This window comes from Balaenoptera acutorostrata, chromosome 6 (assembly GCF_949987535.1).
Source record: "Balaenoptera acutorostrata chromosome 6, mBalAcu1.1, whole genome shotgun sequence".
NCBI classification, from domain to species: Eukaryota; Metazoa; Chordata; class Mammalia; order Artiodactyla; family Balaenopteridae; genus Balaenoptera; species Balaenoptera acutorostrata.
The window spans coordinates 71,840,485-71,856,337 of record NC_080069.1 but is presented as its reverse complement, the minus strand read 5'-3'; the positions used below and the strand labels follow the sequence as shown (position 1 = coordinate 71,856,337).

The following is a 15,853-nucleotide window of genomic DNA, read 5'->3' as shown; positions in this document are numbered from 1 at the left end:
CCATTCATCTGTCAATGGACATTTAGGTTGCTTCCATGTCCTGGCTATTGTAAATAGAGCTGCAATGAACATTCTGGTACATGACTCTTTTTGACCTATGGTTTTCTCAGGGTATATGCCCAGTAGTGGGATTGCTGGGTCATATGGTAGTTCTATTTGTAGTTTTTTAAGGAACCTCCATACTGTTCTCCATAGTGGCTGTATCAATTTACATTCCCACCAACAGTGCAAGAGTGTTCCCTTTCCTCCACACCCTCTCCAGCATTTATTGTTTCTAGATTTTTTGATGATGGCCATTCTGACTGGTGTGAGACGATATCTCATTGTAGTTTTGATTTGCATTTCTCTAATGATTAATGATGTTGAGCATTCTTTCATGTGTCTGTAGGCCATCTGTATATCTTCTTTGGAGAAATGTCTATTTAGATCTTCTGCCCATTTTTGGATTGGGTTGTTCGTTTTTTTGTTATTGAGCTGCATGAGCTGCTTGTAAATCTTGGAGATTAATCCTTTGTCAGTTGCTTCATTTGCAAATATTTTCTCCCATTCTGAGGGTTGTCTTTTGGTCTTGTTTATGGTTTCCTTTGCTGTGCAAAAGCTTTTAAGTTTCATTAGGTCCCATTTGTTTATTTGTGTTCTTATTTCCATTTCTCTGGGAGCTGGGTCAAAAAGAATCTTGCTGTGATGTATGTCATAGAGTGTTCTGCCTATGTTTTCCTCTAAGAGTTTGATAGTGTCTGCCCGTACACTTAGGTCTTTAATCCATTTTGAGTTTATTTTTGTGCATGGTGTCAGGGAGTGTTCTAATTTCATACTTTTACATGTTCCTGTCCAATTTTCCCAGCACCACTTATTGAAGAGGCTGTCTTTTCTCCACTGTATATGTTTGCCTCCTTTATCAAAGATAAGTTGACCATATGTGTGTGGGTTTATCTCTGGGCTTTCTATCCTGTTCCATTGATCTATATTTCTGTTTTTGTGCCAGTACCAAACTGTCTTGATTACTGAAGCTTTGTAATATAGTCTGAAGTCAGGGAGCCTGATTCCCCCAGCTCCATTTTTCGTTCTCAAGATTGCTTTGGCTATTCGGGGTCTTTTGTGTTTCCATACAAATTGTGAAATTTTTTGTTCTAGTTCTGTGAAAAATGCCAGTGGTAGTTTGATAGGGATTGCATTGAATCTGTAGATTGCTTTGGGTAGTAGAGTCATTTTCACAATGTTGATTCTTCCAATCCAGGAACATGGTATATCTCTCCATCTATTTGTATCATCTTTAATTTCTTTCATCAGTGTCTTATAATTTTCTGCATACAGGTCTTTTGTCTCCTTAGGTAGGTTTATTCCTAGATATTTTATTCTTTTTGTTGCAATGGTAAATGGGAGTGTTTTCTTAATTTCACTTTCAGATTTTTCATCATTAGTGTATAGAAATGCAAGAGATTTCTGTGCATTAATTTTGTATCCTGCTACTTTACCAAATTCATTGATTAGCTCTAGGAGTTTTCTGGTAGCATCTTTAGGATTCTCTATGTATAGTATCATGTCATCTGCAAATAGTGACAGCTTTACTTCTTCTTTTCCGATTTGGATTCCTTTTATTTCTTTGTCTTCTCTGATTGCTGTGGCTAACACTTCCAAAACTATGTTGAATAATAGTGGTGAGAGTGGGCAACCTTGTCTTGTTCCTGATCTTAGTGGAAATGGTTTCAGTTTTTCACCATTGAGGACAATGTTGGCTGTGGGTTTGTCGTATATGGCCTTTATTATGTTGAGGAAAGTTCCCTCTATGCCTACTTTCTGCAGGGCTTTTATCATAAATGGGTGTTGAATTTTGTCAAAGCTTTCTCTGCATCTATTGAGATGATCATATGGTTTTTCTCCTTCAATTTGTTAATATGGTGTATCACATTGATTGATTTGCGTATATTGAAGAATCCTTGCATTCCTGGGATAAACCCCACTTGATCATGGTGTATGATCCTTTTCATGTGCTGTTGGATTCTGTTTGCTAGTATTTTGTTGAGGATTTTTGCATCTATGTTCATCAGTGATATTGGCCTGTAGTTTTCTTTCTTTGTGACATCTTTGTCTGGTTTTGGTATCAGGGTGATGGTGGCCTCGTAGAATGAGTTTGGGAGTGTTCCTCCCTCTGCTATATTTTGGAAGAGTTTGAGAAGGATGGGTGTTAGCTCTTCTCTAAATGTTTGATAGAATTCACCTGTGAAGCCATCTGGTCCTGGGCTTTTGTTTGTTGGAAGGTTTTTAATCACAGTTTCAATTTCAGTGCTTGTGATTGGTCTGTTCATATTTTCTATTTCTTCCTGGTTCAGTCTCGGCAGTTTGTGCATTTCTAAGAATCTGTCCATTTCTTCCAGGTTGTCCATTTTATTGGCATAGAGTTGCTTGTAGTAATCTCTCATGATCTTTTGTATTTCTGCAGTGTCAGTGGTTACTTCTCCTTTTTCATTTCTAATTCTATTGATCTGAGTCTTCTCCCTTTTTCTCTTGATGAGTCTGGCTAATGGTTTATCAATTTTGTTTATCTTCTCAAAGAACCAGCTTTTAGTTTCATTGATTTTTGCTATTGTTTCCTTCATTTCTTTTTCATTTATTTCTGACCTGATCTTTATAATTTCTTTCCTTCTGCTGGCTTTGGGGTTTTTTTGTTCTTCTTTCTCTAATTGCTTTCGGTGCAAGGTTAGGTTGTTTATTCGAGATGTTTCCTGTTTCTTGAGGTAGGCTTGTATTGCTATAAACTTCCCTCTTAGCACTGCTTTTGCTGCGTCCCATAGGTTTTGGGTCGTCGTGTCTCCATTGTCATTGGTTTCTAGGTATTTTTTGATTTCCCCTTTGATTTCTTCAGTAATCACTTCGTTATTAAGTAATGTATTGTGTAGCCTCCATGTGTTTGTATTTTTTACAGATCTTTTCCTGTAATTGATATCTAGTCTCATAGCGTTGTGGTCGGAAAAGATACTTGATACGATTTCAATTTTCTTAAATTTACCAAGGCTTGATTTGTGACCCAAGATATGATCTATCCTGGAGAATGTTCCATGAGCACTTGAGAAAAATGTGTATTCTGTTGTTTTTGGGTGGAATGTCCTATAAATATCAATTAAGTCCATATTGTTTAATATATCATTTAAAGCTTGTGTTTCCTTATTTATTTTCATTTTGGATGATCTGTCCATTGGTGACAGTGGGGTGTTAAAGTCCCCTACTATGATTGTGTTGCTGTCAATTTCCCCTTTTATGGCTGTTAGTATTTGCCTTATGTATTGAGGTGCTCCTATGTTGGGTGCATAAATATTTACAATTGTTATACCTTCCTCTTGGATCGATCCCTTGATCATTATATAGTGTCCTTCTTTGTCTCTTGTAATAGTCTTTATTTTAAAGTCTATTTTGTCTGATATGAGAATTGCTACTCCAGCTTTCTTTTGATTTCCATTTGCATGGAATATCTTTTTCCATCCCCTCACTTTCAGTCTGTATGTGTCTCTAGGTCTGAAGTGGGTCTCTTGTAGACAGCATATATATGGGTCTTGTTTTTGTATCCATTCAGCCAGCCTGTGTCTTTTGGTGGGAGCATTTAATCCATTTACATTCAAGGTAATTATCGATATGTATGTTCCTATTCCCATTTTCTTAAATGTATTGGGTTTGTTATTGTAGGTGTTTTCCTTCTCTTGTGTTTCTTGCCTAGAGAATTTCCTTTAGCATTTGTTGTAAAGCTGGTTTGGTGGTGCTGAACTCTCTCAGCTTTTGCTTGTCTGTAAAGGTTTTAATTTCTCCATCGAATCTGAATGAGATCCTTGCTGGGTAGAGTAATCTTGGTTGTAGGTTTTTCTCCTTCATGACTTTAAGTATATCCTGCCACTCCCTTCTGGCTTGCAGAGTTTCTGCTGATAGATCAGATGTTAACCTTATGGGGATTCCCTTGTGTGTTATTTGTTTTTTTTCCCTTGCTGCCTTTAATGTGTTTTCCTTATATTTAATTTTTGACAGTTTGATTAATATGTGTCTTGGCGTGTTCCTCCTTGGGTTTATCCTGTATGGGACTCTCTGTGCTTCCAGGACTTGATTAACTATTTCCTTTCCCATATTAGGGAAGTTTTCAACTATAATCTCTTCAAAAATTTTCTCAGTCCCTTTCTTTTTCTCTTCTTCTTCTGGTACCCCTATAATTCGAATGTTGGCGCGTTTAATGTTGTCCCAGAGTCCCTGAGACTGTCCTCAGTTCTTTTCATTCTTTTTTCTTTATCCTGCTCTGTAGTAGTTATTTCCACCATTTTATCTTCCAGGTCACTTATCCTTTCTTCTGCCTCAGTTATTCTACTATTGATCCCATCTAGAGTATTTTTAATTTCATTTATTGTGTTTTTCATCATTGCTTGGTTCCTCTTTAGTTCTTCTACATCCTTGTTAAATGTTTCTTGCATTTTGTCTATTCTATTTCCAAGATTTTGGATCATCCTTACTATCATTATTCTGAATTCTTTTTCAGGTAGACTACCTATTTCCTCTTCATTTGTTAAGTCCAGTGTGTTTTGAGCCTGCTCCTTCATCTGCTGTGTGTTTTTCTGTCGTCTCATTTTGCCTATCTTACTGTGTTTGGGGTCTCCTTTTCACAGGCTGCAGGTTCGTAGTTCCCGTTGTTTTTGGTATCTGTCCCCAGTGGCTAAGGTTGGTTCAGTGGGTTGTGTAGGCTTCCTGGTGGAGGGAACTAGTGCCTGAGTTCTGGTGGATGAGGTTGGATCTTGTCTTTCTGGTGGGCAGGTCCACGTCTGGTGGTGTATTTTGGGGTGTCTGTGGCCTTATTATGATTTTAGGCAGCCTCTCTGCCAATGGATGGGGTTGTGTTCCTGTCTAGCTAGTTGTTTGGCATAGGGTATCCAGCACTGTAGCTTGCTGGTCATTGAGTGAAGCTGGGTCTTGATGTTGAGATGGAGATCTCTGGGAGATTTTTGCCGTTTGGTATTACGTGGAGCTGGGAGGTCTCTTGTGGACCAGTGTTCTGAAGTTGGCTCTCCCACCTCAGAGGCACGGCCCTGATGCCTGGCTGGAGCACCAAGAGCCTTTCGTCCACACGGCTCAGAGTAAAAGGGAGAAAAAAATAGAAAGAAAGAAAGAAAGAGGCTATAATATAGTGAAGTAAAATAAAGCTATTGTAAAGCAAAGCTATACAGACAAAATCTCACCCAGAAGCATATACATATACACTCACAAAAAAAGGAAAAGGGGAAGAATTAGTATCTCCTGCTCCCAGAGTCCCCCTCCTGAACTTGGGCTGATTCGTTGTCTGTTCAGGTGTTCAGCAGATGCAGGCACATCACGTTGTTTGTGGAGCTTTAATCCGCTGCTTCTGAGGCTGCTGGGAGAGATTTCCCCTTCTCTTCCCTGTTCGCACAGCTCCTGGGGTTCAGCTTTGGATTTGGACCCGCCTCTGTGTGTAGGTCGCCTGAGGGCGTCTGTTCCCCGCCCAGACAGGACGGGGTTAAAGGAGCAGCTGCTTCGGGGGCTCTGGCTCACTCAGGCGGGGGGAGGGAGCGGTACGGAGGAGGCGGGGCGAGCCTGCGGCAGCCGAGGCCGGCGTGACGTTGCACCAGCCCGAGGCGCGCAGTGTGTTCTCCCGGGGATGTTGTCCCCGGATCCCGGGACCCTGGCAGTGGCGGGCTGCACAGGCTCCCGGGAGGGGAGGTGTGGAGAGTGACCTGTGCTCACACACAGGCTTTTTGGAGGCGGCAGCAGCAGCCCCAGCGTCTCACGCCCGTCTCTGGGGTCCGCGCTGATCGCTGCGGCTCGCGCCCTTCTCTGGAGTTCGTTTAGGCGGCGCTCTGAATCCCCTCTCCTTGCGCGCAGCGAAACAAAGAGGCAAGAAAAAGTCTCTTGCCTCTTCGGCAGCTGCAGACTTTTTTCCGGACTCCCTCCGGGCTAGCTGTGGTGCGCTAACCCCTTCAGGCTGTGTTCACGCGCCAACCCCAGTCCTCTCCCTGCGATCCGACTGAAGCTGAGCCTCAGCTCCCAGCCCCGCCCGCCCCGGCGGGGGAGCAGACAAGCCTCTCGGGCTGCTGAGTGCTACTCGGCGCCGAGCCTCTGTGTGGGAATGTCTCCGTTTTTTCCTCTGCGCCCCTGTTGCTGTGGGGTCCGCGCTGATAGCTGCGGCTCGCGCCAGTCTCTGGAGTTCGTTTAGGCGGCGCTCTGAATCCCCTCTCCTTGCGAACCAGGAAACACAGAGGGAAGAAAAAGTCTCTTGCCTCTTCGGCAGCTGCAGACTTTTCCCCGGTCTCCCTCCCGGCTAGCTGTGGTGCGCCAACCCCTTCAGGCTGTGTTCACGCGCCAGCCCCAGTCCTCTCCCTGCGATCCGACCGAAGCCCGAGCCTCAGCTCCCAGCCCCGCCCACCCCGGGCGGGTGAGCAGACAAGCCTCTCGGGCTGGTGAGTGCTGCTCGGCGCCGAGTCTCTGTGCGGGAACCTCTCCGCTTTGCCCTCCGCACCTCTGTGGCTGCGCTCTCCTCCGTGGTTCTGAAGCTTCCCCCCTCCGCCACCCGCAGTCTCCGCCCGCGAAGGGGCTCCTAGTGCGTGGAAACCTTTCCTCCTTCACAGCTCCCTCCCACTGGTGCAGGTGCCGTCCCTATTCTTTTGTCTCTGTTATTTCTTTTTTCTTTTGCCCTACCCAAGTACGGGGGGAGTTTCTTGCCTTTTTGGAGGTCGGACGTTTTCTGCCAGCGTTCAGTGGGTGTTCTGTAGGAGCAGTTCCACGTGTAGATGTATTTCTACTGTATCTGTGGGAAGGAAGGTGATCTCCGCGTCTTACTCTTCCGCCATCTTCTCCAATCCCCCCTCTGATGTCATTCTTAAGGGGATGCAGGCTAGGCATGGGCACAGTTGCTCTGGGATGACTGGTTTTAGTAGGGCTCTCTTTGTCTATTTTTCTGATCTCTCTGTTAAGCTGTTTGTCTCTGTTGGTATTACATCCAACTGTTGGGCTCTACTAATTCCTGGTTGATTTTTGTTATTGATAATGTCCTAGTACATATATTGCTCCCCAGTCTGATACAATTAAATTTGGACCTCTTCATAGGGCCAGTATTTCAGGTGTTTTTTGACTACAGGACTGCTCATCTTAGCAGTTCTCTCTTTACCTCATTATCTCTGGTAATCCAGCTGGCCTGTAGTTTTTCTTCTTGCTTTCATGGAGCTACCAACCTCCTCTGAATTGCTTACCACCAGAACCTCCATTGTTCTTTGAGAATGCACTTAGGATTGAACTTCTCCACATTCTGTTCCAAATCAATTCAAATTCATATTCTTTTGGCCTGCCTCTCCCTCTAAGCAAAATATCAGAGCCACTGCTTTGGATCTGAGAGCAGGGACAATGACCCATTTCTCTTAGAGTACCATTCCTGCTCTAATGAGGAAGGCAATGGGAAGGGGCGGTAGCCTCTGGTCCTCTCAGCTTTCTTCTCCCAGTGTGAAATATTCTCTCTATGAGCAAACTGTGGTGAGGGTAATTGGCCCCAGTATTATCAGCCCTCTTTGCCTGGGATAGAACCAGTGGGGCCACAAAAGGAGCTGGATGGAAGAAGGGAGCCCCTGACCTCATGACCACACTTGTCTAAAAATTAGCCTTTGCAGCAGGTGGCTAGGGGAGGGTGAGAAATGTTGGCAGCCTGTCGATCCCAGAGAGATATTCTAGTGCTTGACTGGTAGCTTGGTAGAGAGGGAGCCCTCTCTGAAGTGGAGTTTCCATTGTGCTGAGCCATGGGGGAGGGGCAAGGGAGGGACTAGATCCTGACTCAAGTGACATAGGTGCTCACTGTTCTGTCCAAGTTTTATTAGATTTTCTTAAATAAATGTTTCCTCAATTTCTGTATTTCCTTGGGCATTTTACAGAGATTTTTAAATAGTTACTGTTTTTTAAAATAATTTTGACCAATTAAGGTTGTTTTTTGGGGGAGTGAGTTTGCAGAACTCTTCATATTGCCATTCCAGAAGTCATCTCTCTCCAATTATCTTTAAATGAAACTTAACTGATTAGGGTAAAGGAAATAAATTAGTGTAAATACAAAGAGTTAGAACAAACCTGAAGTCTAACTAATTTGTATATTAGTAGTAATTATTATTTACAGATAGATTATTTGTAGCTCATTAACTGCAAACTTGCTTCATTTGTGTTGTAACCCATTAATCAAAAAAATATGTTGAGTGATGATACTCTAATGTGGTTTGACTTTTTAAATAAATTCCAAGATTTGGATATCAAATTCCAGTGGAGCATTAAATAAGCACTTTAGAGGATTGAAGAATTAGTGATTATATACATCTTCTATAATGCAAATACTTTAGTATCTTAAATGTCAGTGTGCTTATCTACCTCGAGTCTGGGTAGGTTGTAATATGTCTGCTCTACACCATATCTCATGTTTGTCGAACTGGCACAGTAAGAAATTATTTTATCTTATAGAACACATAATCTCTGATTTAATTAGCCAAGAAATATTTATAGAGTATCTACTACCTCAAAAGTCACTGTGCTACAAGATACAGCAAACTCCACAAATGTAGTCTAAGATACCTGTCTCCAAGAAGCTAATTACTGAGTTGGTAAGGTAGTCTCTAAACACAAGAAAAAATAATTTCTAACTCAAGATAGCAGAGTTCAATGACAGATGAGTGGTACTGAGGGATTCAGAGGACAGTCAGGCCCTTTAGAGTTAAAGTCATATAGTTTAGTTAAAACAGTGGCTTAAAACAATAGCATTTTTCCCCTCTTCCTCATAAATCTTCAATTTGGGCGAGACTCCTGGGAAAGGCTTGTCTCTCCTCCATGCAGTGTTAGCTGGGGAGTAGCTGGTGGGTAATGATGATTAGCAGAGGGCTGGAGGATTTGCTTCCAAGATGGTGCCCTCATGTGACTAGTGAGATGGTGCTGGCTTTTCAAGGTGCCGAGATGGTGCTGGCTTTTCAAGGTGCCGAGATGGTGCTGAGAGCCAGAGATCTTGGTTTCTCTCCTGGGGAGTTCTGTAGAGGGAGCAAGGAAAATGAGGACTTACAGAGGTCATTGGAATCACCTACATTAGAATCCAAGAATATTAGAATTTGGGGGAAAGAAATCCAATTGCAAACAGATGAGGAAATAGGAGAATTGAAGCAGGTTCATCTCTAGTCCAGAACGTAAATGCTAAAAGGCAACAGAGAGATTGGTTGGTAACCAGAGAGACAGTTCAATCAAATAAAGGCTTTCTTTTAAGCAAAGAGAGATCATTTATCATAGAAAGCTGAAGAGAAAGAAGAACATTCAGTATGTAGCCTGCATTAGACTGGGTTTCTAATAGTACCGCATTTGAATACTACCTAAGGAATTTCTTGTACTCTTTTGGGGTCTTGATTTGTTTAGATGCTTCTGTGCCTCCAAGAAAAGAGAGTCAGATTTTTACAGCAGTCCATCTTTAAATAACCTGAATCCAGTACTTCCAGAAGAGAGTAAGTGGTTCTCTATTCCTCTCTCCTTGGAGAATAGTTCCCTTTGGAGATTAAGAGAAGGCTGAGTACTTCTTGGCCTCAAGCAAAATAGAATATGGCTGAAGGAACAACCAAAAGTATAACACTGAGTGGACATTTGCATTGAAATTGCAATAGTGTTCTCCAAAGAGCTATGTGACTTTATTCATAATCACTTATTGGATAGTCATGGCTACCTGAGACTGGAAAGCCCATAGAGGACCCTGATGATAATTTGCCTATTCACTGGCAAGAGGTCTCATTGCTAGGAGAGATGGCTAGAAGGCAGCTTAAGCGACCTACAATTGGAAGCCACCACTTCTAAGAACAACTGCTGCTGCTGAGAGTTCCTGCTACAGAAGGCTCCAGGGTATACTATTCAGTGGGAACCAACTTCAACTCCTGACAGTAGGCATTGATGGGAACAGGCTCAACTGGGCTTTTCCTAAGGACACCACTAATTTGGCTGGTGCTGTCAATAGATACTGCTGTGAGCCACTGAGAGAGAACTCTCCAGGGAGCTGAATTTAGATTCAAAAATTGGGAGCATTCTTTGCAGGCCAGTGGTAAGCATTGGCCTTAACATTGGTAGGAAGAGCAGATAGTATGGTTGAAAGAGCGTGAGCCTTGGAGCCTATTAGAGTTGGGTTTGTATCCTTGCTCTGATACCTACTTTTGTGTCCATTGATGATTTGTCTCAGTTTCCTCGTCACCAACATTTAGAAAAATCATGTCAGGATGTTATAGAGAGGGCTGAATGAGATGAGATAATACAGGCGATACCACTGGTGCATGGTATGTGCTCAGATTGTGATAGCCAGCAGTGTTCTTTCCTATCTGAACCCCATGTGAAATGGAAAGCATGAAACTCTAAGGCACCCGGCCAGTTATTGAATCCTTGAATTATAACTTGTTTCTTGTATTCCTATGGAAATAATCTAGAAGAGTGTTGTTTGGGAAATTTGTTAAATAAAATATGAGAAGCAGGCCCTGTGCTTGTGAGAGCTAGCACTCTATTATAAGGAGGTGGACTTGGGATTGATCCTAGAAATTTCATGTGCTATAGAAGCCAGCATACCCATTCTATTTTTCTTTCTTTCTTTCTTTCCTTCTTTCCTTCCTTCCTTCCTTCCTTCCTTCCTTTCTTTCTTTCTTTCTTTCTTTCTTTCTCTCTCTCTCTCTCCCTCCCTCCCTCCCTCTCTCCCTCTCTCTCTTTCTCACTCCCTCCCTCCCTCTCTCTTTCTCCCTCCCTCCTCCCTTCCTCTCCCTCCCTTCCTCTTTCTTTTTCTCTTGCTCCCTTCCTTCCTTCCTTCCTCCCTCCCTCCCTCCCTTCCTCTCTTCCTCACTCCCTCCCTCCCTGTCCCTCCCTTCCTCTCTTTCTCTTTCTCTCTCTCTTGTTCCCTCCCTCCCTTCCTCCCTCCCTTCCTTCCTTTCTCTCTCTTTCTCACTCCCTCCCTCCCTTCCTCTCTCTCTCTTTCTCTCTCTCTTTCTCTCTCTCTCTCTCTCTCTCTCTCTCTTGCTCTCTCCCTCTCTCTCTCCCTCCCTCACTCCCTCACCCCCTTTCTTTCTTTATTGCTGCGTTCGGTCTTTGCTGCTGTGCATGGTCTTTCTCTGGTTGCGGTGAGCAGGGGTCACAGTTTATTGTGGTGCACAGGCCTCCCACTGCGGTGGCCTCTCTTTGTGGCACAGCATGGGTTCTAGGCACGTGAGCTTCAGCAGTTGCAGCATGCAGGCTCTGTAGTTGTGGCTCACGGGCTCTAGAGTGAAGGCTCTGTAGTTGTGGTGCATGGGCTTACTTGCTCCGTGGCATGTGGGATCTTCCCAAACCAGGGCTCAAATCCATGTCCCCTGCATTGGCAGGCAGATTCTTAACCAGTGCGCCACCAGGGAAGTCCTCTATGTATTTCTAATGATGACTTCAGGGCAATTATCATTAAACTGTTGAAAGAATTATAGTCACAAAGGATTTTGTTTCTGGAAAATGTTTTCAACATAAGTCTCCTTCAACTCATGTATAAAAGATGCAGGCCAAATTTCTCCTTTAAAAATCTACTGCTTGATTAATTTCCACTTGCCCCAGTTGTGTAATAGCTAGATGATTTGGGTATCACTTTACAATTCAAAATCTGAGCCTTGCAAAGATGCTTCTTGATTTGATGTTCTAGGTGGCTGAGAGAAATGGACATTAAGTGATAGCTCGTGGCTTCCTTCAACAGGGTGGAGAATGTCAATATGCACCTGAAATTTAAGACTCATATTTTTCTGATTATAGATACAAATCATGTGACAGTGGCAAGTAACTCATTCTTACACATATCCAATGCTCAATTAAGTCAGGGCTCAAAGCTGATTGGTGCCTCTGTGACTGGCATTTCAGAGGTGTATTAGTTTCGGTCCTATATTGCCTTTCTCTTTTAACTCCAGCCTCAAAGGAATTTAAACAATTTGGCTGGTGGGTAAAGGGAAAGTAATCACTCACTTTATATATAATTATTTACGTATTCAGAACCCCCCAAATGTGGCAGTTTTTCACAACTCGAATTTTGCACATAATTCATTTTCTAAAGATAAAATGACACATTTCAAAAAATATTGCAAAAATTATGGATGTGAGCATTTGAAACATTGTTACATAATAAATATCCATAAAGTTCCTACAAGTACTGCTATTTTCGGTGTAGCATCAAATCACTGATCCACCAAGGCACAGTTTTGAACATTACGAAATATTTTCATCTAGTGCTTGGTACAGATAAAAATACTTTACAATTAAAATGTTTTTCACATATACTGCATTGTTAATACACTTGAGCTCAGTGAATTAGATTCAGATATTTGTTTTGCAAATATTTATTGAGTCCATTTTGTGCCAAGCCTTGAACTGGCACTGAATTTTAAAAGGTCTCATTATATCTGGATGTACAAACAATAAATTTTAGACACATACAAAAATAAAATAATTACAGTGTTATACAGATTATAAAAGAAATAGTGTGTAGGGATGGTGAATTTTATGAGGTTTTAGACTGAACAGTCAAGGAAGGACTCCCTAGGATTTAGGTGAAGTGACATTTAAGGTGAGTATGCTGTGTAATATCACAATTACTAAGCATCTCACCTGAGGCCAGGTGGGATGGGATACTGGCATTTGCAAACTTGCTAATACTTGAGAGATAAAGTCCAGTGGTAACTATAAGGGCTGTGGAGTTGGCAGGCTCAACCAAACCAACCACTTATTCAGGGCATAATGTGCAACTCAAGAGGCCTCTCTCACGGACTTAAAGAGATCCTGCACTACCACAGGCAGAAGGCAGATTGGGCTGAAAATCAGGCCCAGGACCTGATTGTGAAAAACAAATTACAGAGAAGCGCTAATATGTAGCCCCACCAAATCTCATATGCTAAAGTCAAGGTTTGATAGGGAATGCATGGGATACTGGGGCATAGAATGGGGACATCTAGATGGAAGAATTGAGTACTCTGAGTCCTCAGAATCCCTTGAACCGTCTGGGCCTTCAGAAGTGGTCCATTATTCCTTGTCTAAAAATACTACAAAGGCTTCCCTTGAGGCAGACGCCTTGCAAGTTGGAAACATTTCTTTCTCAAGATTTGTCCCCACCTCCTTCATGACATCCAGGTCAATAACCAGGATCAACTCCCCAAATTGCCCAACTATAAAATAATGTTGTGAAGGATAAAAGAAAACATATATAGGTTTTAGTTTTATATTGCTGCTGTAACCAGTTACCACACATTTTAAAAATTAAATAAAACCATTTACTGTTTTACATTTCTGTAGATCAGAAGTCTGGCAGAGCCTGGGGTTAAAATCAAGTTGTCAGCAGGGCTGCAGTCCTTTTAGAGGCTAGAGGGTAGGATCCATTTCCGTGCCTTTTCTAGCTTTTAGAGGCCACCCACATTCCTTGACTCAGGGCCCCTTCCTCCTTCTTCAAAACCAGCAATGACAGGTTAAGTCCTTCTCACTTAACATCACTCTGATCTTCTCTTGCACTTCCATCTTCTACTTCTTGGACCCTTATTATATTGGGCCCACATAACCCATATAATCTAGGATGATCTCCCTATTTTGCAGTTGGATGATCAGCAACCTGAATTCCATCTGTAACCTTAATTCCCCTTTGCCATATAATGTAGCAAATTCACAGATTCCAGAGATTAGGATGTGGACATTACTAGAAGGTCATTATTCTGCTAACCACAATATGTAGAGATGCTAAGATAAGTTTCAGGTACATAGGAAATGCTCAATAAACGTTTGCTATTATTTTCTGCCTCTGTTCCTGGGCTTCTGCTTGCAGGTGGAAAAAATCACAACCATGAAAACCAGAGGCATCTCAAACCCAATGTGCTCCCCTGCCATCAGTGACATTTCTCCTTCTACTTACTTCTCTGACGTTCCCAAGCTACCATTTTCCCTCAGCCCTTTCCCCAATCTCAGTGTCCTTACTACCAGCAGATGTGACTTTGTAACCTACTTCAACAAAAACTGAAGCCATCTGGCTTGAACTATACCATCCTGTGGTGTTTCCACCTCCAAGTTTACCTACTGCTGCTCCCATTCTTGGATCTTTCCCTATTGTCTTGGAGGATTAGAGGTAGTCATGGTCAACTCTTCCGACCCATACACTTGGCCTCCCATCAGCTTGAGGACATTGCTCCATCCTCTCTTCTACTTTTTAAAAAAAATTTTACTGAAGTATAGTTGGTATACAATGTTGTGTTAATTTCTGCTGTACAGCAAAGTGACTCAGTTATACATATACATATATATATATATATTCTTTTTCATATTCTTTTCCATTATGGCTTATTATAAGAAATTGAATATACTTCCCTGTGCCATACAGTAGGACCCTGTTGTTTACCCATCCTATATATAATAGTTTGTATCTGCTAATCCCAAACTCCTAATCCTTCCCTCCTCCACCCCCCCTCCCCCTGGCAACCACAAGTCTGTTCTCTATGAGTCTGTTTTTGTTTCATGGATATGTTGATTCGTATCATATTTTAGATCCCACATATAAGTATATCATATGGTATTTGTCTCTCTTTCTGACTTACCTCACTTAGTATGATAACCTCTGTCCATCCATGCTGCTGGAAATGGCATTATTTCATTCTTTTTAATGGTTGAGTAATATTCCATCATATACACACACACACACACACACACACACACACACACACACACACACACACACACACACACACCCACATCTTCTTTATCATCTGTTGATGGACGTTTAGGCTGTTTCCATGTCTTGGCTATTGTAAGTAGTGCTGCTATGAACATAGGGGTACATATGTCTTTTAGAATTGTAGTTTTGTCTGTGTATATGCCCAGGAGTGAGATTGCTGGATCATGTGGCACCTCTATTTTTAGTCTTTTCAGGAATCTCCATACTGTTCTCCATAGCGGCTGCAGCAATTGACATTCCCACCAACAGTGTAAGAGGGTTCCTCTTTCTCCACACCCTCTCCAGCATTTATTAATTGCAGACTTTTTTAATGATGGCCATGCTGACCAGTGTGAGGTGGTACCTCACTGTACTTTTGATTTGCATTTCTCTAGTAATTAGCAATGATGTCTTCTCTCTACTTTTTCTCTGTACTTTACTGTTGAATATTACCTTCTCCTTGAGTTGCTGTCTATAATTTCTTGCTTTCCACAACAGGCTTCTCTGGCACTATTTTCTCCCGGTTCTATTTCTACCTCTCTCTCGTCACTTCTTGATCCCCTTCAAAGTCTCCTTTTCCTCCGCCTACCCTTTAATCTACGGGGTACCCAGATCTTGTCTTTGGTCCCTACTGCTCTTATTTTGTTGTCATTTTTTCTCCATCTGATAAATGGTGCTCACTTTGTTCATCCTTCTAAGACTCAGCATCTTCAGGAAGCCTTTCTTTGACCTCTCCTCAATGCCTTTCCTCTGAGTTTCCATAGCACTCATGAGTACCTGCATCTTAGAATTTATATAATATAATGTTGAAATTGTATCTTTGCTGGTCTGTCTTCCCTAATGTACTATAAGCTCCACCTGGATAGAATATTTCAGTCATCTTTCTTTCTCTGGTACCAACTACAGAGGCTGGCACACAATTAACTCTCAATATAAATTTGGTGAGGTTTTGAAAATAAAAATAGAACAATAATGGTGAATGTATAAGGTCCTGGACTTAATCTTTCTTGTCCACTAGATCTACCTTCTGCTGAAAGATGTATGTTCTGTTATATTGAACATCCTCTATAAAGTAAAATAACATTTTCTAACAAATATTACTAGTGGCATTCTACTTTGAGTATATACTTAACAAAGCAAAAGAAACTT

General features: G+C 42.0%; 1 long non-coding RNA gene across 1 annotated transcript in view; it reads right to left on the bottom strand.

Annotated features, from left to right (window-relative positions):
• Positions 1 to 8,526: 8,526 nt before the first annotated feature.
• Positions 8,527 to 15,853, bottom strand: part of LOC130708322 (uncharacterized) — a 38,055-nt gene continuing 30,728 nt past the window's right edge. The window contains exon 8 of the long non-coding RNA XR_009008530.1: positions 8,527 to 9,026. This is a non-coding gene — a long non-coding RNA (uncharacterized LOC130708322). The remainder of the gene's footprint in view (positions 9,027 to 15,853) is intronic.